Source organism: Phyllostomus hastatus, unplaced genomic scaffold, assembly GCF_019186645.2.
Source record: "Phyllostomus hastatus isolate PE091 unplaced genomic scaffold, TTU_PhHast_1.1 phas_contig_312, whole genome shotgun sequence".
Lineage (NCBI taxonomy): Eukaryota > Metazoa > Chordata > Mammalia > Chiroptera > Phyllostomidae > Phyllostomus > Phyllostomus hastatus.
In genome coordinates, this window is record NW_025333849.1 from 4,342,301 (window position 1) to 4,367,728 (window position 25,428).

Below are 25,428 nucleotides of genomic sequence, written 5' to 3' on the forward strand. Positions count from 1 at the left end.
CATGACACACATAAACTAATTCCTAAAATTCTATGGTGCACCAAAAAAATCTATTTTTTGCAGACCTGACAAAAAATAGGTATAATTTTGATTCATTCACATAATATGGCAATTGTTGTGTTGGCTGTCATATTTTTATTTGACAGTCTAAGGGAAAAGAGGTCAGTGCCCCTGACTAAATAGCCAGGTATTTCATGTTTTAAAAATTCTTGCTCTTGGCTGGTGTAGCTCAGTGGATTGAGCACGGGCTGGAAACCAAAGTGTCCCAGGTTCGATTCCCAGCCAGGGTACATGCCTGGGTTGCAGGCCATAATCTCCAGCAACCGCACATTGATGTTTCTCTCTCTCTCTCTCTATCTCCCTCCCTTCCCTCTCTAAAAATAAATAAATAGAATCTTAAAAAAAAGGTCTTATTTAAAAAAAAATTCCTGCAGCATACTGATTGAACACTGCTGACCTAGAGTAGTTCCTATAACTCCATCACAAATATATGCAGTAAATATTCCTCTAATCCTTTCTCAAAAGAACTTATGTCCATTTGCCAGGGTACTCATGCATTGGGGAAAGTTGAGGAAACGTCAGGACATTTCTTCTCAGGTGAAAGACAAAGTGTTGCTCACCACTTTAAAAAGTTTGATGAAGACTATACTTTCAGGAATCATTTCTATAGTTTGTTACTAGAGAAGTTTCTCTGAATGTGTAGAGCACCTGAAACCACACAAGGGGATGGAATGTTTTCTCCTGAGTGTGAAGTTGGCTCTTGGTGTTGCTTTGGTAACTGCTATTTGCTGTTGATAATCACTCTTCTCTCTCTTCTGAGGGAGTAAGTAGGAGCAGACACCCATCTGAGTGGTAAAAAAAAAAAGTTTTAATGGGTCTCTTTGAAATTAAAATTTGGAAGAAACAAATACCAAATTTAAAAACACTGCTCTGATTCATTTATTGGATAACTCTGGGTTCTCAGCAACTACAGGTCCTAGGTCCTGGAGACAGCAGTGGAGAAAATTCTTTCAGGAGTCAGAGCAATCTTCCTTTTAGGTGAAAGCTCTGATGACCACCTGAGTACTCTTTGTTCTTTGTAAGTGGCCCAAGAGGCAAAGAAAGGAGTGACTATCATGGTTGGGGTTATAACTGACAGTCAGAGACTAGGATTGCTTGTATGTAATGAGAGTAGGCTAGTGTCTGGAACCTAGAAGTAACTGTGGTTTCCCTAAACTGATACCCAATAGTAAATTTCAATGAGCACAGCCACCACCACCACCATCAACCTGGGGCTAAAGGTCTGGGTCATTTCACCAAGCAAACAGCCCAGACTACCTAAAGTCCTATCAGAGGGAAGGGGATCCAGCAGAGGACACTTTATCTCATTTTACTAACTCTTGCTGTAGGGTTCCAGATAAGGATTTACCACCAACTGGGACTCTTATCATACTTGTAAAGAATGAGAATGCCTTCATTCTAAATGGAGGAGACCTCATAGTGTAGTAAGGGTGTAAATAGTGGCGGGATGTGACCAGTACAAAGTATGGACTGAGTTGGGACACAAAACATGCATACCTTTTCAAATTCCCTCAACCACTTCCTTCTCTCCCCTAGTTGGCATCCCATCTGCACCAGGCTATCCCCACTTTAGGAGATGACTGAGGCATACATAGCAACTTCCTGGGTGCTAGATGATAGAAAGTGTAGATGCATAGCAGTTGATCTTGCACTGAGCTAGGACCTCAGAAATTATACTTAGAGTCAAGGTAAATAGGATGTAAACCTACACTCTCCCCTGCCAATTTCAGGGAAGGACAGAGAAGGCATCCTTGGTGTTGACCAGAACAGATGAGGCAGGTCTGGTGGGGAGCTGAGAACTGTGATCCTGATTCTGTACTAGATGGATTTGTACTATTGGAACACATACCTTGGATTGACCAAAGACCTTCAGACTGTGAATAGAGTGGGAGGCAGTTTCCATCATTAGGATCCTGTACCCCCATATGCCTGCAAACACTTGGCATCATCTAGATTTCTATATTTCCCCCCCACCTTTTTGGCCAGCCCAATAGTGTAGTGATATGTCTTTATTGTATTGTGATTACAATGATTTTGAGCATTTTATCCTATACTTTAGGGTTTGGTTTGGTTTCTTCTGTAAATTACATTTCCTGTTAGTTCTTTTGGAGCTGCTGGCAATGGCATGCCTTTTGATTTTGGTTATGGCGTCACTTGTACAAAGGATTTAAATTATGATACAGGCGAATTATTTTGTTAGGGGTCTTGTTTTGATATTACTTAACCCTGCTTTAAAAGTCTCTTTTCTAAATTTTTTTCTGTATAATTTTAAACTTATTTTTGTTTAGGTCCATTACTCATAAGAAATTTGTGTCCCTGGTATGAGGAAGGAACATGATTTTATTGCATTTGAATAGCTAGTCCTTCCAAAATCACTTACTGAAGCATTATTTTTTGATTCTGATTTGAAATGTCACCTATATTGTATACCAAATTTCCAACTAAACATGGATCTATTTCTTGATCCTCTATTCTGCTTGTCTTTTCATGCACTGATACTACTTTGTCTCAATGATTAAAGTTTAATTTTGTCTTCATAACTCACAGGGCAGGTCTATCCATCCTCTATCCTTTTGTTTCTTCAAGATTGTCATGGCTATGCTTCTACCTTTTACATATAAGATGTACATTTTATAATCACTTTTTCACATTCTATTTTAAAAACCTGTTGCAATTTTATTGGTATTGCTTTCAACTTATGGCCTCTTTAACATAGTAATTCTATGGATGAACATGGAATATCTCCTTATTTTTTAGAAAAGGTTTGTGTGTTTTCTCCATAAAATATTTTGTTAAAGGCAATCACAGGATATAGTTTCTGCTGTTATTTTGATGGGATACTTCTCCTATTACATTTCTAATTGCTGGTATACTTATTTTAATATGTAGATAACCAATTCAATCAAGAGGAATTTTGCTTACTAATTCTAATGATTTTCTCCACTTTTTAAAGATGGTACTGCTTAGAAATTATGATAAACGTACCTCTTTCTAATATTTTTAGAACTCAATTTGTTTTAAAAAAGTTTTATATTTATTAGCACCTCCAGGGTAATAATTATAATGGTGATGTCACCCTTACATTGTTACTAATGTCAGTGGAAATGTTCCTAATTATTAAGCATGTTTATTGTTTAAGATTCCCTTTATCAAGTTAAGAAAATTATCTTCTGTCTCTATTTTATTGAAATTTTGTTGTACTTAATCCACATATTTTAAATCCTGTGTGTATGTATTCAAGAGGACTCTTTATTTAATTTGAGTGACAATTTTTCTTTTTTTATTGTTGTTCAATTATAGTTGTCCCCATTTTCCCCCCATTACTTTCCCCTGCCCTACCCACGCCCTACCTCCCACGTTCAATCCTGTCCCCCACCCCATTGTCTTTGTCCATGGGTCCTTTATACATGTTCCTTGATAACCCTTCCCCTTCTTTCTCCTGTTATCCCCTTCCTCTTCCCCTATGGTTACTGTCAGTTTGTTCTTTTTTTCTTTCTCTGGTTATATTTTGCTCGCTTGTTTGTTTGTTGATTAGGTTCCACTTATAGGTGAGATCATATGGTATTTGTCTTTCACTGCCTGGCATATTTCACTTAGCATAATGTTTTCCAGATCTATCCATGCTGTAGTGAAGAGTAGGAGCTCCTTCTTTCTTTCTGCTGTACAGTATTCCATCGTGTAAATGTACCACAGTTTTTTGATCCACTCATTTACTGATGGGCACCAGGCTGTTTCCAGCACTTGGCTATTGTAAATAATGCTACTATGAACATAGGGGTGCATAGATTCTTTTAAACTGGTGTTTCAGGATTCTTAGGGTATAATCCCAGCGGTGGAATTGCCAGGTGAAAAGGCAGTTCCATTTTTAGTTTTTTGAGGAAATTCCATACTGTTTCAACAGTGGCTGCACCAGTCTGCATTCCCACCAACAGTGTACTTGGTCTCCCTTTTCTCCACAACCTCACTAGCACTTGTTTGTTGATTTGTTTATGGTGGCCATTCTGACTGGTGTGATGTGGTACATCATTGTGGTTTGAGTCTCTACTAATTCTTAACCTTAGAAGAAATTTGAGTTTATTTACTAAAAAGAACTAAGATTTTTCTGTATTAGGAATTTGCTTTAATAATTATCTTCAAACAACTACTGATTTAAAATTCAGAAAGTAGTTAATTTGTTATATAAATCTGTAATTTTTGAAATATTTCATTTGGGGCATTGTATTTCTTCATTGAAGATTGTAAGATGTTTGTCACAGAAGGTTGAAATTTATTCCAAACCTCATGACAAGTAACTGACAACTATGAGGTCAGTGATCTCACCATAAGTAAGCAAGATGGAATGTAAAATCTGTAAACCCTGTTCTCTTTGGTAGAACTTACTCTGGCAAGAAATAACACGAGCAATTCCAAAACATTAATTTTAAAACACAATGCAAAATTGCATTCTTTTGGACTTTTACAATCTTGCCTCGACTGACTCCTACTACCACCAGGGTCTGGCAAATGAATTCAGGATTGTGTGGGTGGGTTATGAATGGAGGCTGAGAACTAGGCTGCAAAGCTGTGTGTGGGCCCATCCCAGGCATCACTGGGCATCCCTGTGGGACTTTGGACAAAATATCTACATCTTTGCACCTCCATTTTATCTGGGCAATGTGGGTGATGTAAACCGTGGGTGGTAGTTTTGTACATTTAAAGGAGATCATGTAGATGATACATAGCATCTTTTTTATTTAAGAGGAAGAAACAAATTCTGACCAGTGACATTCAATGGGTCCCCCAATAATGAGGAGATAGCTGGGCTAAGATCCCAAGTCCCAGGAACATCCTTTCCAATGGTATCCCTAAAAAGGTACTGTTGGTAGGACAGAAGAGGCTGTCTTACAGGCAAAGTGAAGGAATCAGATGCAATTACTTGGCCCATCAGTGGGACACTACTCCTCTCCTATCCCGCCCTGTCAATGAACAAGTGATAACAGCTCTTGAAGGACAGGAAATTTACTGACCTTATTTCACATGTGGACTTAAAAGGATAGGTCAAAGGAAGAAGTGATGACTCAGCTCTGGTCCTTGAAATGAAAAACTATGTGAGGTAGGGATGTGGGCTCCTGAGGTGGGTACCAAACTCACCACCTGCATGGACATGATGATTATCTGGTGGTCCTGGAAGGCTGCTAGCCATAAACTGTGTATTATGAAGTACCAGCAGGATCACTTAGGAGCTGAGGCTCTTTGTGAGGTGAGGAGGGAGGCATCATGGTATCTGGTAGAACAAAATTTGTAATCTGTTGTATTCTTTGAAATAAAATACACATATTGTTATCTCCTTTTTTAAGTTTTTTAAAATTTTATTTATTTTTTTTTAGAAAGGAAAGGGAGGGAGATAGAGAGAGAGGGAGAAACATCAATGTGCGGTTGCTGGGGGTCATGGCCTGCAACCCAGGCATGTACCCTGACTGTGACACTTTGGTTCGCAGCCCGCACTCAACATATTGTTATCTCTTGATAGCAGCTACAGTATGGAGCAGACATGCCTCATCTAAGATGATGTGGTATACTGAAAAGAGCAATGGCTTCAGTTATACCAGCATTCAATCCTGACCCATGTATTTACTCCTTAAATCTGCCTTATTTACAGGGGACACTACGCATGTGGAAGTGACAGTATCTGGCAAGCAGTAATTATCTAGGGAATGAAGAGAATGAATAACCTTCCTTCTACACTTCCCTATTTATGGCAGGGTGATGTAAGAAATGACCACATGAGAACTGTGATATTTATGACATCTGGCAAAACCTATTATTGAAGATACAGTATTTTACACTGTATAGCATTCCTTGTTTTGAAAAAATCAATTTCATCACTTTCTAAGGAGTTTAGCACCAGGAAGAAAAAATTACCTCTTGAAAAATCCATGAGCTTTCTTGTATCAGACAAGGGATTATATTACACATCCTGTTTCCCCTTTTTCCTCAGCTGCCAGGAAGCTCAGAATAAAATCTATGGTCAAATGATGATAGCAGTCTGAGAGGTCGGGGGAAGAGGATAATGGTGGAAAGAAGGAGAAGGGACTAGTCAAAAAACATGTATGAATGACCCTTAGGCATGGACAACAGTGTGGGGATTGCCTGTAGGAGTGAGGGGTGGGGTGGGCAGAGTAGGGCAAAGAAGGAAAATTGGGACAACTGTAATAGAATAACAATAAAAAAAGTGAACACAATACTAAGGAAAAAATGCTAAGGACCATAGGGAATGCCTAACAAGAGTGATACGGGGTTTAAGACAGGGAAGTAATCATAGCCTAAATGCCCATCAGTAAATGAGTGGATCAAAAAACTGTGGTACATTTACACAAGGGAATACTACCCTTCTCAACACCATGGATAGAATTGGAGAGCATTATGCTAAGTGAAATATGCCAGGCAGTGAAAGACAAATACCACATAATCTCACCTATAAGTGGAACCTAAACAACAAAACAAACAATTGAGCAAAATATAACCAGAAACACGGAAATAAAGAACTGGTTACTGACAGTAACCAGAGGAGAGGAGGGAGGGGATAATGGGGCAAAGAAGGGGAAGGGTCATCAAGGAATTTGTATAAAGGACTCATGGACAAAGACAATGGGAGGGGAGGATCGAACATGGGAGGTGGAGTGTGGGTAGGGCAGGGGAGAGTAATAGGAGGAAAATGGGGACAACTGTAATTGTACAGCAATAAAAAAAAAGAAACTACCTCTGTAAAAATAAGTAAATCAATAAAAAATTTCAAAATTTAAAAAAATAATAAGAGACAGGAAAGGAGAGGGCTGTGGGTCTCATTTTCCTGCTGGACTAGAAGCTCCTTGATGAAAAGATAGTTGTGGTTTTTATTAATCTTTGTGTGCTCTGAGCACTGAGAACAGTGCCTTTGATACAGTAGTGGAAAGAGAAGTAGTAATGAATGGAAGCAGGAAGACAGGAGAGGTGAGACTGTAAGTTGACAGTAGTTAATGTCTGAATCTCAGGGCTATGCATTTGTTCAGTCACTGTATTCACTGAAGGGAAAGAAAAGGTACCACGAAGTAAACACAGGAGGAATCTGTGCTTCAGGCATCATATGCAATGGTGGTAACATGCAGACCTGCAGGTCCTGATGTGGAATCCTTACCCAGAATGTTTATTTCATCCTTGGACTTCTTAGCCCCTAGCTTGTAGATGATGACCACCAACTGCATGCCATTGTCATTTCTGTGCATCCCCACTAGTCTGGCTGCCTCATCAGAGTTCCAGCAGGCTCTGGAAGTCAACCAGATGAGAGAGAGGTAGAAACAGGAGGCTCATCTTCCAATGGGCACAGCAAAGAGTGCGTGTGGAACACCTGGTGTACACCACCACATGGTCTCATCACCGATGACAGAGGGACTCCTCCAACCCTGGAGTACTCTGAAAGCCCCTCCTGGTGGCTCTGGTAGCACTTGTAGCGGTACCCAGTCACAGAGGCTGGCCATGAGGGAGGCACACAGCCCGTGTGTTATTTCTGCTGTACCTTGTCCAAGTAACGATATTGTCTCATACTGTCAGCACCTCTTCATGCCCGACCTGGACACTCTCTCCTCAGTCTCACTGAAACTGTTGTCAAGCCAACAAATATCTGATGACACTCCACCGGGATGTTGCCCTGATAGCCAGGCAACTAACCCCTTCTGGCCTGTGGGCAACACAGCAGCCTGGAAAAAGCAGAGGCTCTGGGGAGAAGCTAACACCACCAATGCCTAGCTGGTGACCCTGAGTGGCCACAGACATGGTCCTGAATGAGAAGCCACCCTCCCAGATGCATTTGGCAAGACAAGACCCAGAACCTGTGACCTGTGCACACAAAGCCTGAACCCTGTGGCAAGGGACACAGCCAAGTACTGACCTTGGGGCCCAGGTCTGAGTTCTGGGTCAATGCAAACACCTACTGGCAGTCAGGAGAGCAGAACATACTAGCAGGTTGCTTCAGGAGCATGCTTACCCTGAACAGCAGTTGCAGCTGGGCCACCGTCAGTGTGTAGAGTGCTCCATCCACACAGGTCACCTGCAATGCAAACAGTGACCACCTGTGCCATCCTGTCCTTGCCCAAGGAGCAGGTGGCCACTGAATAACTCCTTCCTCACTGGCACAAAAATGCCACTTATTTTTAAGTCAAAAATGAATTTACTCAAACAATATGTAAATCTCTAGAGAAAATCCTCTCCTCCCTCCACACAGAAGGCAGGGGTGTGGCTGCCAGCACTCTTGCTATGCATCATTTTCAAATGCTATTTTGAAGCCTGCCTTTTCTGCTTCCAAATACTGTTTGGAAATCTTTCCACATCAGAGGACATTTTTCCATGACTTTTTACTTCTTCTCATTATGATGGAAGTTTAGGTTGTTTACAAATCTCATTACCATGGACAATCTTTGTGCAGGAAGGTCAAGGCTTCCTCCTGAGAGATCCATAGAACTGTTAGGTCAAAGGAATTATTAGGTCAAAGAATATCAGATTTATAACATCTAACAGGAAAAAAAAGCCTTTTTAAGTGGTTCCAATTGATATTCTTATTTTCCATGTATAAAAATAAAAATTTTTCATCTAACTTATAATACCAATTTTTAAAAATGTCTGCCCATCCAGTGATTGAAAAACCTCATTGTAATGTCACTTTTTTTATTACTAGCTGGGTTTCATACCTTTATATACTATTGGCTATTTGTACTTTTCTCTATGAATTGACTATTCATATCTTTACCTATGTTTCTACCACATTTCTATGCTTCAAATAATTTGATATTAATGCTTTGTTAAATAAGATACAGTGATTTCTCCTGATTTTCCATGTGTCTCAATTTTATAAAACTCTGTAGTTCACAAGTTTTTAATTTTTAGGTAAATCAAATCTGTGTATTTATTTAGTTCCAGGTTTTGCCTTGTCTACCAAGCCTGTGCACATCCCAGACTGATTTTTAAAACTACTTACATATTCCTCAGATAATTTTATTACCATCTTTTACGTTTAGTTTTTAATTATTCTAAATGTACTTCTACAACTGGAGTGAAGTGGAAGCAGCTTAGTTTCTCTCTCTGAATGGGCAAGTCCTCCATTTCTTGAATAGCTTGTCCTTTACCTAGGGTTTTAAAAGATCATTTTTCCACAGACATTTGCACATGGAACATAGCCTGGACTTTCTGTTCAACTTATATAAAAACATGTGTTCTGACTGTCCAAAAAACATAAAAATTTCAGAACACAGAGAAAATGGCAACATTTAAACAAGGCTATGAAAACAAAAAGTGAGAAACAACACATTTTAACTGGTAAAACAATCCTACCAAAGGACAGCCAGGAATTGGAGGTCTGTAGCCATTTTGACCTGAGTTAAATATCATGAAATAAGAATATAAGGGATATCCTGAGTCAGAAATTCAACACTCAGAATGGAAATGGACAAAAAAACCAAGATACGAAATAAGAATTAAATTAAATCAGGAATGATACTGATTAAAAAGTTATCTCAAAAATGAAGGTAACAATAAACCTAAGAGAGAAAATATTCTGCTGAACAAATAAGAGCACTAAAAGAGGAGAAAGAAAAAAGACAGAACAAAAGTGGAATGAAAGGCTAAAAAGAATCAAAGTATCTGAGAAGATAGGCAAAGAAGATCTAATAAACATGAATGAAGTTCCCACAGAGGAAAAATTAACAGATTAATTTTTAAAACTCATATACAGTGAACTTTCTAGAAATAAAAGAAATCTATGTAATGAATCTATGTAATGAAAGGGTTCCTGTGTTCTATGAAAAGCTGACCCAGGATAATCACTGCAGACATGTCAAAATAAAACTACTAGACTTCCAATATTTCAAAATATCTTTAAGGCCTTTGATTTAAAAATCCAAGTGTCTAACAAGGAAAGTCAGGGTACAGTAGACTTTTCAACAGAAACATAAACAGTGAAATAATGTTTTCACAAAATTCAAGGGGAGTGTGAGCAGGGATTTGGTGCCCAGCCACGACATCCTTGAGCATTAAGGCTACGGAAAAGTGGTCTAAAATGTGGTGCCTCGCCTACTCCTGGGATATCAAATAGTAGATTTTTCATAGATCCTTTATGGCCCTTCTACTCAAAGGGTGGTCTGTGGACTCTGTGGACTGGCAGCATCAATTTTCCCAAGAAGCTAGTTTAAAAGTCAGGATCTCAGGCATCCCCAGAGACCCACTGAATCAGAATCTGCCTTTACACAAGAGCCACAGATGACTGGTGTCCTATTAATGTCTCAGAAGCACTGGTCCATGTCTCTTACCATCTCTCCTGCATTTACCACTCTTAATATCCCTGTTCTGTTATAAATAATTTCTTTCATCTTTCAGTTCACTAATTCTCTTCTATATTCTAACTTTTAAAAAAATATATTTAATTGATTATGTTATTACAGTTGCCCCATTTTTCCCCCTTTATTCCCCTCTGCCCTGCACTGCCCCTCCCACCAGCATTCCCCCGCCTTAGCTCATGTCCATGGGTCATACATATAAGTTCTTTGGCTTTTCCATTTCCCATACTATTCTTAACCTCTCCATGTCTATTTTTACCTACCATTTATGCTCCTTATTCCCTGTACCTTTTCCCCCTGTCTCCCTCTCCATCTCCCCCGCTGATAACCCTCCATGCGATTTCCATTTCTGTGATTCTGTTCCTGTTCTAATTGTTTGCTTAGTTTGTTATTTTTTAGGTTCAGTTGTTGATAGTTGTGATTTTGTTGTCATTTTACTATTGATAGCGTTTATACTCTTCTTTTTCTTAGATAAGTCCCTTTAACATTTCATATAATAAGGACTTGGTGATGATGAACTCCTCTTGACCTCATCTGAAAAGCACTTTATCTGCCCTTCCATTATAAATGATAGTTTTGCTTGATAGAGTAATCTTCGAGGTAAGTCCTTGCCTTTCATGACTTGGAATACTTCTTTCCAGTCCCTCCTTGCCTGTAAGGTATCTTTTGAGAAATCAGCTGACAGTCTAATGGGAACTCCTTTATAGGTAATTGTCTCTTTTTCTCTTGCTGCTTTTAAGATTCTCTCCTATCTTTAATTTTGGCTAATGTGATTATGATGTGCCTTGGTGTGTTTCTCCTTGGGTATAACTTGTTTGGGATTCTCTGAGCTTCCTGAACTTCCTAAAAGTCTATTTCCTTTGCCAGATTGGGGACGTTCTCTTTCATTATTTTTTCAAATAAGTTTTCAATTTCTTGGTCTTCCTCTTCTTTTTCTGGCACCCCTATGATTTCAATGTTGGAATGTTTAAAGACGTCCTGTAGGTTCCTAAGCCTCTCCTCATTTTTTTTGAATCCTTATTTCTTCATTCTGTTCTGGTTGAATGTTTCTTTCTTCTTTCTGCTCCAAACTTTTGGCTTCAGTTCCAGTTTCCTTCACCTCACTGTTGATTCCCTGTAGATTTTTCTTTATTTCACATATTGCAACCTTCGTTGCTGCCTGGGTCTTTTTTATGCTGTTGAAGTACCCAGTGAGTTCCTGGAGCACCCTGATTACCAGTGTTTTGAACTGTGCATCTGATACATTGGCTATCTCTTCATTGCTTACTTGTATTTTTTCTGGAGCTTTGAACTGTTCTTTCATTTGGGCCATTTTTTTTGTGTCAGTGTGCCTGCTACGTAGTAAGGGGCAGAGCATTTGGTACTTGCCAGGGTGGGGAAACCCATGTGGCTGCGTTGTGATGCTGTATGTGGGGGAAGGGTCTGAGAGGGAACAGTGCCATTTGCTGTGCTCTCTGCAGGCTTTCAGTCACTTCCCCCCACTTCCCACAATCAAATTGGGTCCTTCTGGTGCTGACTCCCAGGTGGGTAGGTTTATGTAAGTTCTAGGACCCTGTGGGTCTCTCCAAAGAACTCCCTTGTGAGGCTGGGAGTTTCTCCTACCACCTCAACCCCCACAGGTGTTTTCAGGCAGAGGCTTTGAGGCTTTATTTCCCCTTGCTGGAACCCTGGGTTGTGTGGTCTGTCTTACTCCCCAGTTGTCCCTTCCAGTTTATCTGCACATGAATGTGGGACCACCCAGTCTGCAATCCACTGCCTCACCAGGTCTGTTGGCTGCTGCCCTGCCTGCCCCAGTCCTCCATCTACTGCTTTGCTGTGAGCCTTCTCCACCCGGCTACCTGTCTCTGCCCCTCCTACCAGTCTGGATGAATGTTTCTTCTTTAACTCCTTGGTTGTCAGACTTCCATACAGTTTGCTTTTCAGTCAGTTCTGGTTGATTTTTGTTTTTAAATTTGTTTTTGTCCTTCTTTTTGTTGTGCAAGGAGGCACAGTGTGTCTACCTATGCCTCATCTTGGCAAGAAGTCCAGTTCTAGAATTTCTACTGGGTTCATTTCTAAATCCAGTATCATTTTTTATAGCTTCTTTAAAGTGTTTATTGAATTTATTTGGGTGATATTGGTTAATAAAATTATATAAGTTTCAAGTGTACAATTATATAATACATCATCTGTATGTTTTATTGTGTATTGATAACCCAAGGTTAAGTCTCCTTCCATCCCCTTTTTACCTTCTTCTACCTCATCCTACCCCCTTTTTCCTCTTGTAGTCACCACACTGTGAGTTGTCTGTGTCTATGTCATTTTTTTGCAGCTTTAAGTTCTCTGCTGAAATTTGTCTCCCTGATCACAGCAATCATTGGTGTATTCATGTCTGTGTCTAATAACTATACTGTCTGAAGTCTCTGTGGCTCTTTTAACATCATATACTGTTTATTCTCCCAGTTCTAGCTGGTATTATTCTTATCCCTTCATGTGCCTAGTTAGCTTGAAGGGTGTGTTGAATACTGTATTTGAAAACAGAAAGTTTTTAATTCTTTTATTATTATTATTATTATTATCATTTTATTGTATTTTTCTATAAATTTTTTATCCCTCTTGCCCCCTCAATCACCACACTGTCTTCCATGTCCATAAGTCCTTCTTCCTTGATCCCTCTACCTCCTAAACTCTCCACCAAGAGCTGTAGGCCTGCTCTCTTTCTATGTGTCTGTCTCTATTTTGCTTGTTAGTTCAGTTTATTCATTAGAATGTGAGGTCTAGGGTAACATTATCCTTTTCCAGGAAGGATTTTCATTTACTCCTACCAGATGACAGGAGTGCTGAGCTGCAGCAGGTGCAAGGATGGTTTACTTTCAGCCCTGCCTTACTGTTAGGTTGCAACACTTGATAATCCACCCAATGCTCCAACCCTTCATGGCCCTGAACTCCAATTTTTTGTGCCCCTGGCTGGGAGACAGAAGTACCCACAGAAGCTCCTGTGAGCCAGGTTACTCACCAGCAGGAGGGGACCCTCTGGATGGTCACAGGCCTCTAGACGAGTGTGTAGGTAAGCAGATAAAGGCTGACTCCCACCTGTTCTGTGCTTTCCACACTTTAATTAGTCCCCACTTGTCCACAGTGACAACCAGCTGCAGCTAAGGGTAAGTCAAATTCACCAGAGCAGCAGGCTGTAGAGGGCTTGGCCAGATATCCACATCCTGTGCAACAATAAAATTAATATAAGAATTAATATAGGTCCCATTTATTTTACAAACACACATTCTTTTTATTCAGCCCTCACCCAGAACAAACTGGGGAAATGTAGGTAAAAAGGGCCCATCCCCACCCTCAGAGGACCAACAGCATGGCAGGGAATACCATAAAAGTGACATTCCACAGTAGAGATAGGGTGTCCTGGAAGAGGACAGTGGTGGCTGAGCATGGCTGGCTGGGTGGCATCACCAGAAGGACCTAGGATGGGGTTCTGCATGCATACTGGCTCAGTATCTCTGAGGCACTTCCAGTGGTGACTTACAGCTCAACAGGAAGGATGGGCATGAAGGCAGAATCCATCACTATCCATGCAGCTTGGACCCTGGGCACACATGGCTATACCCTGAGAACTTCCACATGGAGCATATTGCTCAGAGCTGGGTAGTCTATTTTCACAGAGGAGCTAGTTTGGGCTTGTGGATATGAATGGTTTATGTTGCATACCTCCACCTGCCCTGATCAGAACACTTTCTTCCCTATGATGAACCCAGAAGCACCACCACAGACGAGCCCTGGCCCAGGCTCAGGCTCATGCCCAGAGAAAAAACAATGGCCTGAGCTGACTCAGTTCTGTGGTCTCTTCCCAGGAATTTGATTACTGAATTGGAGAGGTCAAGAGCCCAGGTGCCAGAGGGCCCATAGTACATTAATACAAGGCATCTGAGAATTAATCCACTAACCATAGTTCCTAAGTCTCCCAGAGCTCACACACAAGTTTTCTTTTCAATTGGGGTTATTATGACTCTTTTTCTACGTATGTTACCTCTTTATCATGGCCTCTATCCCTTTGCTCTCACAATATCTCAATATTCCCATTAGTTTCTCTCTTCTCCCTCAGGTCAACAAATCAACAGTTGATTTCTGCTACTCAGCTAACATGCCACCACTAGTATGGAATTCAGGAATGTTGATGGACTGATGGTGAGCTACAGAGGACACAAAAGATTTACCAGTGCTTAATGTCATGAAGTAGACAGAGGAGCAGTTAAACTCCCTTTCCTATTTAAGAATAGAAAGCAGCAGCCAGCAGAATAGGGCAGAAAAATGCTGACCAGTAACAGACAGGGGCCTCAATTTCACACTGAATTTGCAAAGGACAACAGACTCAGAGTCACCTCACTGTTTCAGGCTCAGTCTACACTTATATAAAATTAGGATGATAATAATACTGAGCAGTCTGCTCAGCTGCCGTGAGCTTCAAATGAGAAGATCCAAGATGATGGAGGAGTAAGTGGAAGCTACACTAACCTCCTCCCAGGATCAATCTGGACTTAAAACTAAACTGTAGAGAAATCATCCTGAATAATCAACTGAGCTCTAGCTGGAGAGAAGCCTTATTATCAAGGACAGAGAGAAGAAACCACATCACCACTAGACTGGTAGGGAGTGCAGAGGCGACCTTAGAGGGCTGGCTGAGCTCCCATGGGAGGCAGTTGAAGTCCTGGAAGGATATGTTAGCAGCTGGGGGGTTCCCCCTGAGAAGTGTAGGGTCTAAACCGCAAGACAGGTCCCCAGACTACAGCACCAGAGCCAGAAAGACACCCAGATAACATCCAGCTGTGAAAAGCAGCAGAGTTTCTGTCTGCCAGGGAGAGATGGCCAGGGACTCAGACAGCCTCTTAAAGGGCCAATGTGCAAAATTTCATTTGTAGGCACTTACCCTGGGCTCCAGCAGAGGAAGAACAGAGTAAACTAGAGGTGCTTGGGAGAGTCTAGGGTTGGTGGCTCTGGGGAGAACTACAGGAACAGTCACCAGGATCTCTGTGTTGAGCTGTTCCCCATACTGCAGAAGTCATCATTCTCAGGCAGAGCACTCCCCACCAAGTGGCAACTGCCTGAGGGGAAGCAATAGCCCCACCTATAGGAATAACTGCCCCAACCTGTGGAGCTTAACTGTGGATTATAGCTTGAGGCTATATTACTGATTAAGTTTAACAACTAAAGCAGATCTCTGGGAGCTCTATGAGACTTCAGCAGGCCCTCTCCAGGGCCAGTGCTGATAAAAGCTGGCCTTGGTGTGCAACATGGTTCTTTCTGCACAAAAACAGGCCCTGCTGAGGGAGCTACATGCTGCAGATCACTGATAGCTGCAAACAGGTTGACCAGGGCCAGTCACAAGCAGAGTCTGAAAAAGGCCTACACCAGAGTCTTTGCAGATTTACCTAATACATAGAAACAAATACAAAGAGGCAGCCAAAATGGGAAAACAAAAAAGCAGACCCCAAATGAAAGAACAACACAATGCTCCAGGTGAACTTGATGAAATGGAGACCAGCAATTTATCTACTAGAAAATTTAGAATAATTATAAGGTTACTCAGCAGTATGAAAAAATACATAGAAACCATAAAAAAATGACCAGTCAGAAAAAAAGAATGCACTGTCTGAAAAAATAATACACTGGAAGGAATAAACAGTAGGTTGGATGAAGCAGAGGATCAAATCAGTTATTTGGAAGACAAAGTAACAAAAACAAACGAACATCCAGGCAGAGGAACAAAAAAAAAAAAAAGAATTGTTTTAAATTAGAAGAGCTTAGAAACATTTTGGATAACATGAAGCATAAGACATCCACATCATGGGAATACCAGAAGGAGAAGAGAGCAAGCAAGGGATTGAGAACCTACTTGAAGATATAATGACTGAAAAGTTTCCTAATTTGGTGAAGATGACACACAAATCCAGAGAGTTCAGTGAGTCCAAAACAAGTGGACTCAAAGAGACCTACACCAAGGCAGGATGTAATTAAAAACATGAGGATTAAAGACAAGGTGAGAATCCTAAAAGCTGCAAGGGTAGAGCAGGTAATTACCTACAATGGAGCACCAATTAGACTAGCATCTGATTACTCAACAGAAATACTTGAGCCCAGAAGGGAGTGGCATAAAACATTCAAGGTGGTTAAAAAAAAGGACCTATAGCCAAGGCTACTTTACCTGGCAAGTCTATCATTTTAAATCAAAGGAGAAATAAGGAGGTTCCAAGACAAGTAAAAGCTAAAGGAGTTTTTTAACACCAAACCAGGACTTCAGCAAATATTAAGGGGCTTGCTTTAAGAAGAAGAAGAAAAAGAAAAAAAGAAAGCACAATTTATAATAGCCAAGTGCAGGAAGCAACCTAAGTGCCCACCAGTAAATGAGTGGATAAGAAAACTATGGTACATTTACACAATGAAATACTATGCAGCAGAAAGAAAGAAGGAGCTCCTACCCTCTGCGACAGCATGGATGGAACCTGAGAGCATTATGCTGAGTGAAATAAGCCAGGCAGTGAAAGACAAATACCATATGATCTGACCTATAAGTAGAACTGAATCAACAAAACAAATAAGCAAGCAAAATATAACCAGAGACACAGAAATAAAGAACAAACTGACAGTAACCAGAGGTGTGGGGAAGAGAGATAATGGGGGAAAACAGGGGAGGGGCCATCAAGGAACATGTATAAAAGACACATGAACAAAGCCAAAGGGAATAGGTTCAAGTGTGGGAGGCAGAGATGGGTAAGACAGGGGGCATGGTGGGGTGCAAATGGAGACAACTATACTTCAACAAAATAAAAAAATTTTAAAAAAAGAAAGAAAAAATATCAAAGGAAAATATTCTAAGAATGAAATGGCACTAAATACATATCTATCAATAATCACCTTAAATACAAGTGGGTTAAATGCTCCAACCAAAAGACATAGTGTAGATGAATGGGTAAGAAAACAAGCATATATAAAATGGTTTCCTCCAAGACACCCACCTCAAATGGAAAGATATACACAGACTAAAAGTAAAGGGATGAAAAAAGATATTTCATGCAGATGGAAAGGGAAAAAAAGCAGGGATAGCAGTACTTATATCTGACAAAATAGGCTTTAAAACCAAGGCTATTGTAAGAGACAAACAAGGACACTACATAATGGTAAAGGCAACAGTCCAACAAGAGGATATAACCCTAGTAAACATATACACAACCAATATATGAACAACCCAATGTGTGAAATAAATCTTGATGGACATAAAGGGAGAGATCAATAGAAATATAGTCATAGTTAGGGATTTTCACACCCCATTGACTTCAATGTGTAGATCTTTCAGATAGAAAATCAACAAGGAGACAGCGGCCTTAAACAACACATTAGATCAAATGGATTTAATTGATATCTCAGTAACATTTCACACCAAAGTAGCAGAATATACATACTTTTCAAGTACACATGGAACATTTTCTGGGATAGGCCACATGACAAGATGACAGGGCACAAAATAAGTCTCAATAAATTTAAGAAGACTGAAATCATATCAAGCATCTTCTCTGACCAGAACGCTGTGAAACTAGAAATCAATTACAAGAACAACACTGAAAAAACACACAATGACATGGAAGCAAAATAACATGTTACTAAACAATGAATGGATCAACAATGCTATCAAAGAAGAAATCAAAAGATACCTTGAAAAAAATGAAAATTAGGACACAACATCCAAAATCTGCTTAGGAAAAGCAATCCTAAGAGGGACGTACATAGCATTAGAGGCCTATCTCAAAAAAAAACAATAAAAAGCTGAAATACACAATCTAACTTTACACTGAAAGGAACTTGGAAAAAAACAACAACAAACAAATCCCAAGTGAGTAGAAGGAAGAAAATAATAAAGATCAGAGCAGAAATAAATTAAATAGACTCTAAAAATATGATACAAAAAATGAATGAATCCAAGAGCTGGTTCTTTGAAAAGATAAATAAGATTGACAAACCTTTAACCAGACTCATCAAGAAAAAAAAAAGAGGACCCAAATAAATAAAATCAGAAATGGAAGAGAAGAAATAACTGAAACTAAGGAAATACAAAGGACTTTAAGAAAATATTATGAACAACTATATGCCAGCAAACTGGACAACGTGGATGAAATGGATAGATTTCTAGAAGTATACAATCTTCCAAAACTACATCAGAAAGAATCAGAGACTCTGAATAGACAGATTATACCTAGTGAAATTGAAGCAGTTTTTTTTTAAATTAAAAAACTTCCAACAAAGAGTCCTGGACCAGATGGCTTCACATGTCAATTTTACCAAATATTCTAAGAAGAATTAACATCTCTCATTCTCAAACTATTTTATAAAATTCAAGAGTAGGGAAGACTCCCAAACTCATTTTACCGTATAGACCAGCATCACCCTAATTCCAAAACCATGTAAAGACCCTACAAAGAAAGAAAAGTATAGGCCAATACCCTTGATGAACACAGATGCTAAAATTCTTAAAAAAGTATTAGCACGGTGGGAAGATGGCATTGTGGTAGGAGGGAGCGTATTCCCCTTCCCCTATGCACGGGAGAGAAACTGGCTGATCTGTGGAGGAACAGAGCAAGGGACTGACAATATCTCAACATTTATGAAAATAGGATATCAAAAATTATAGCAGATATTGAAAAAACAGAAGGTAAGGAGACTGCTTCAGGAAAATAAGGGCCCAGGGATCAGCACGGGGACCAGGGAGGTTGCAGCCCCCAAGCCCAGTGCTCCCAGGTCTGCCTCAGGGCACCCGGGAGAGTGGAGTCAACCGCTTCCTCCCTGGCCAAGCAAGGATTGAGCAGCACTGGGGGAGGCTTTGTTGCTTGAAGGCACAGAAAGGGGAGTGAGGACTGACAGACAATCCCACAGGGGCTTCGAGCACCCACACATAGCCCTGGGAAGAGTCAGTGCTCCAGGCTGTGTGACCAAGGGTGGCCTGGCTGTGTGCCCATGCCCCTAACCCGGTGAGAGTGAGGTTTTGTGGAAGACCCAGACCCCATAGCCCTGAACAGGGAAAGGGTACAAGTATTTGAGGGATTATGGAGCCCCTGGTGGTGAACTTGGGGAAGTGTGCGCCCCTTCAGGATTCCGGAATCTCACATGGTGAACCTGGAAAAGACGTGGGTGCTTCATGGGTTCAGGGAGCCTGTGGTGGGGAAATTGGGGGAAGTGTGTGCCCCCTCTTGATCCCTGGAGCTTACACCATGAACCTGGAAAAGACACGGGCGCTCTGCAGAATCCCAGAGCCCGGGAGAGGGCAGTGGTGAGCTCCAAAGAGCATGCTTGGGAGCACCCAGATCCATACCCAGGGCCCTGCAGAGAGGCATCAGACGGGCTCTGGAGAGAGCACGCGGCTAGCCCTGGGGACAGTATGCGAGAGATTGACTGAGTTCTGACTGGAAAGAGTGAAAAGCATTCCAATCACCCCCCAGCCTGCTGAAGCCAGCAAGATCAGAAAAACTGGTTTCGCCAGTTAGAAACCAACAAGAGGTTTTGTTTTTTTGTTGTTGTTGTTGATTCGGGTTTTGGGTTTTTTTGTTGTTGTTGTTGCTGTTTGTCTGATTTTATCTTTTTTAAAGTAACTTTAGTTTTTAATTCTTATTATTTTTATATCTCTCAATTCCTTATGTCTCTCTTCCTTTCATCCTAGTGTTATTCCTTCCATTCCAAATTTATCTCTCCTGAATTCCATCTTCTGCTTTTTTTCCTTTTTTTTGAACCTGAAACTTATTGCAAATTTGTATTATCTTTTCCCCATTATTCTTACATTCTTTATTTTAATAGTATTTTGGTATTCCTTTTCTTTCAGTATAGTCTTCCTCGCTTGGCTGGTTATACTGTACTGTTTGATAGGTTACAAATCATTCATAGTATGTTGCTAATTTACTGTTCTTCATTTGTGTTCCATTAGTACACCACTCAAGGTTCTATACTCCCTAGTCTTTTTATCTAGATATCATAGATTCTGCCATATGATTGTTGCTCTAATATTACTGTAAATAAGACCTATTTGATACAACTGTAAATGCTACACAACACCCCTCCCAGATCTCAGCCCATTTCGTGATTCCCCAAACTCTGTTATTGTAGTGGTTAACTCTATTCTCTTACACACTACTCCTATTTACTATTCTTTATTCCCACCCTACCTCAGAATCTGACCTCCCATAGCCTCACTGCTTTCTAGATCCAACTCACAATCCTTTCCTCCCCAAAAAGAGTTTTATCTTCTTTCCATCCTTTCTAAAACGTGGCTAGTGGGGTGGAAGATCATGGTTAACACTATACATAGCCAAAGGATCTCCTATCTCTTCTCTGCTGGCTGCTAGTGTAAATATCATAGAATACTCTCTTGCTGCCTTAAATCATTTTTCTTTACTTCTCCAACTGATCACAAAAAAAGAGTAGGGGGAAGCTGTGAACACCAGGATACTTGAAGGAGACTGCACCACTGAATCTCACAGGTATTCTACCACAGAAGTTCACACCATAAAACAAGGGAACCAGAACAGATCAATTTAAGAAACAGAGGCTAACAAGAAGAGTCTCGTGAACAATGAGAAGACAAAGAAACAATCCCCAAATGAAGGAAAAGAAGGAAGCCTCAGAAAGAATGGTAAATGAAACAGAGGCAACTCAACTATCAGATACTGAGTTCAAAGAAATGATTATCAGGAAGCTCAATGAGTTCACAATGAGCTACCAGAAAATACAGGGAAGCTACAACAAACTCACTGTAAACTATATCAACATGAAAAAGGAAATGGAAACTATCAACAAGGGCCAAAAAGAATTGAAGAATACAATTTCTGAACTGAAGAACACAGTAGAAGTAATGAAAAGCAGGATCGATGAAGCAGGATATCAGATCAGTGAATTGGAGGACAAAGTAGAAAAAAAAAACACCGAGAAAGAGCAAAAACAGGAAAAGAGGCTCAGAAAGAATGAAGAGGGATGAAGAGAAATGCAAGACAATATGAAACATAATGATATTCATATAATAGAGATACCGAAAGGAGAAGAAGAGCAAGATAGGTTCCCTATCAAAACCTATTTGAAAAAGTAATGATGGAAAACTTTCCTAATTTGATGAGAGAAAAAGTCACACAAATCCAGGAAACACAGAGTCCCAATCAAGAGGAACCCAAAGAGGCCTGCCTCAAGACACATCATAATTAAAATGGCAAAATATCAACACAAAGAGATAATCTTAAAGGTGGCAAGGGAAAAACAGGAAGTAACATACAAGGGAGCCCTGATAAGGCTAGAAGCTGACTTCTCAATGGAAACACTCCAAGCCATAAGAGAATGGCAAGAAATATTCCAAGTAATGAGAACCAGAGGTCTGAAACCAAGGCTGCTTTACCCAGCAAGGCTCTCAATCAAGATAGAAGACCAAATAAGAAACTTTCCAGACAAAAGAAGTCTAAAAGAATACACCTCCACCAAACCAGCTCTGCAAGAGATGCTGAAAGGGACTGCTTTAAGGAAAGGAAGGAAAAGAGAGAGAGAAAGAGGAACACAGGTACATAAATGGTAATGAATAAGTACCTATCAATAATAACCTTAAATGTAAATGGATTAAATGCTCTAATGAAAAGACATAGAATAACTGAATGGATAAGAAAACATGACCCACACATATGCTGCCTACAACAGACCCACCTCAGGATAAAAGACCTGCATAGGCTGAAAGTGAAGGGCTGGAAACAAATTTCCCAAGCAAGTGGACAGGAAAAAAAAGCTGGGGTAGCAATACTCATATCAGACAAAATAGACTTTCAAAAAAGGGCCATAAAGAGAGACCCAGAAGGTCACTTCATAATACTCAAAGGAAGAATCCACTAAGAAGACATAAATATTGTAAATATATATGCACCCAACATAGGAGCACCCAAATACATAAAGAAAATCTTAGAGGACTTCAAGAAAGATATTGACAGCAATATAATTAGAGTGGGGGATTTTAACACCCCACTGTCAAAAATGCACAGATCTTCCAAACAAAATATCAATAAAGATATTGAGGCATTAAACAATACCCTAGATGAAATGGACTTAACTGATAAATACATAGCCTTCCATCCCAAAGAAGCAAAATACACATTCTTTTCAAATGTACATGGGACATTTTCAAAGACAGACCACATGATACGACACAAAACAAGCCTCAACAATTTCAAGAAAATCAAAATCATACCAAGCATTTTCTCTAATCATAAGGCACTGAAACTAGAAACCAACCCCAAGGAAAAAAACCCCAAAACTCTCAAATCAGGGAGATTAAATATTGTGCTAGTCAACAATGAATGGGTCAAGAATGAAATTAGGGAAGAAATCAAAAGGTTTCTGGAAACAAATGAAACAAACTCACAACAACCAAAAACTTATGGGACACAGCTAAGGCAGTCTTGACAGGGAAGTTCATACCGATACAGGCGTACCTAAAAAAGATAGAAACGTTTCCATAAAAAACCTAACCCTACATCTACAAGAACTTGAAGAACAACAACAAAGACATCCCAGAGCTAGCAGAAGGAAGGAAATAACCAAGATCAGAGCAGAATTAAATGACATAGATACTAAGAGCATAATTCTAAGGATCAATGAATCCAAGACCTGGTTTTTTGAAAAGATAAACAAAATTGACAAGACTTTAAGCAGACTCATCAAGAAAAAAAGAGAGAAGACCCAAATAAACACAATCAGAAATGAAACAGGAGAGATTACAAGTGACACCACAGAAATACAAAGGATTGTGAGAAATCACTATGAAGAACTGTATGACAAGAAATTTCAAAACCTAGGTGAAATGGACAAATTTCTACAAAAATATAATCTTCCAAAACTCAATAAAAAAGAAGCAGAAAGCCTGAACAGATCAATAACAGCAAAAGAAATTGAAGCAGTACTCAAAAAATTCCCGACACACAAAAGCTCTGCACCAGATGGTTTCACAGGAGAATTCCACAAAGCATTTAAGGAAGAGGTAACCCCTATCCTTCACAGACTATTCCAAAAAATCCAAAAAGATGGAAAACTCCCAAATACTTTTTATGAGGCCAACATCATCCTAATTCCAAAACCAGATAAAGACACAACAAAGAAAGAAAACTTCAGGCCAATAAGGCTGATGAACATGGATGATAAAATCATCAACAAAATATTGGCAAACAGCATCCAACAATACATTAAAAAGATCATACACCATGACCAAGTAGGATTCATTCCAGGGATGCAAGGACGGTTCAATATTCACAAATCAGTAAATGTAATACATCACATAAACAAAAGCAAAGACAAAAACCACATGATCATATGAATTGATGCAGAAAAAGCATTTGATAAGGTACAGCACCCATTCATGATAAAAAACACTTGGCAAAGTGGGAATAGAGGGAGCATTCCTCAACATAACAAAGGCCATATATGAGAGACCTACAGCCAACATCATACTCAATGGACAAAAATTAAAATCTTTTCCACTAAGATTAGGAACAAGAGAAGGCTGTCCACTTTCACCACTTCTATTCAATACAGTACTGGAAGTTTTAGCCACAGTGATCACACAAGAAAAAGAAATAAAAGGCATCCAAATCAGAAAGGAGGAAACAAAACTGTCACTGTTTGCAGATGACATGATAGTGTACATAGAAAATCCTATAGACTCGGTGAAAAAACTGCTGAACCTAATAAATGAATTTGGCAAAACAGCAGGATACAAAGTCAATATCCAGAAATCAAAGGCATTTCTGTACACCATCAATGAAACAGCAGAAGCAGAAATCAAGAAAAAAATCCCATTTGAAATAGCAAAAGGAAAAATAAAATACCTAGGAATAAACCTAACCAAAGAGGTAAAAGACCTGTATTTAAAAAACTACATAATACTGAGGAAAGAAATCAAGGAAGACACAAACGGAAACATATACTGTGTTCATGGATTGGAAGAATTAACCTCATCAAAATGTCCATGCTACCCAAAGCAATTTACAGATTCAGTGCAATACCTATTAAAGTGCCAATGGCATATTTGAAAGACATAGAATAAACATTTCAAAAATTTATATGGAACCATAAACGACTCCAAATAGCTGCTGCAATTTTGAGAAAGAAGAGTAAAGTAGGAGGGATCACAATAGCTGATACTAAACTACATTACAGGGCCACTGTAATCAAAACAGCCTGGCACTGGCATAAAAACAGGCACATGGACCAATGGAACAGAACAGAGAGCCCAGAAATAAACCCAAGTCTCTATCATCAATTAATATTTGACAAAGGGGGAAGCAACATAAAATGGAATAAAAATAGCCTCTTCAACAAATGGTGTTGGGAGAGCTGGACAGTTACATGTAAAAAAATGAAACTCAAGAACCAACTTATACCTTACACAAAAGTAAATTCAAGGTGGATCAAAGACTTAAATATAAACCGTGACACCATTAAAATCCTAGAGGAGAACATAGGCAGGAAAATCTCAGATATTTCACACAGAAACATTTTTACTGACATGTTCCCTAGGGCAAGGAACATAGAGAATAAACAAATGGGATCTCACCAAAATAAAGAGCTTCTGCACAGCTAAAGAAATCAGTATCAAAATAAAAAGAGAACCAACTGTATGGGAAAACATATTTGCCAATGATACCTCAGACATGGTTTAAATCTCCAAAATACATAAAGAATTTACATGACTCCACTCTAAGAAGATAAGCAACCCAATTAAAAAATGGGCAAAGGACTTGAACAGACACTTCTTCAAGGAGGACATACAGAGGATCCAGAGACACATGAAAAGATCTTCAATATCACTGGCTATCAGAGAGACGCAAATTAAAACCACAATGACATACCACTTTACACCGGTCAGAATGGACGTCATAAATAAAACAACAGACAACAAGTGTTGGAGAGGTTGTGGAAGAAAGAGAACCCTAGTGTACTGCTGGTGGGACTGCAGACTGGTACAAACACTATGGAAAACAGT

General features: G+C 39.7%; 1 long non-coding RNA gene and 1 other non-coding gene across 2 annotated transcripts; one reads left to right on the forward strand and one right to left on the reverse strand.

The window, feature by feature from the left end:
- Positions 1-620: 620 nt before the first annotated feature.
- Positions 621-8,123, reverse strand: LOC123819431. Its single transcript, XR_006785807.1, has 3 exons — positions 8,060-8,123; positions 7,214-7,341; positions 621-845 (listed from the first exon to the last, which is right to left on the reverse strand). It is a non-coding gene; the product is annotated as an uncharacterized LOC123819431 (long non-coding RNA).
- On the forward strand, positions 640-854 carry LOC123819484. Its single transcript, XR_006785814.1, has one exon. It is a non-coding gene; the product is annotated as a small nucleolar RNA U3 (small nucleolar RNA).
- Positions 8,124-25,428: the final 17,305 nt, after the last annotated feature.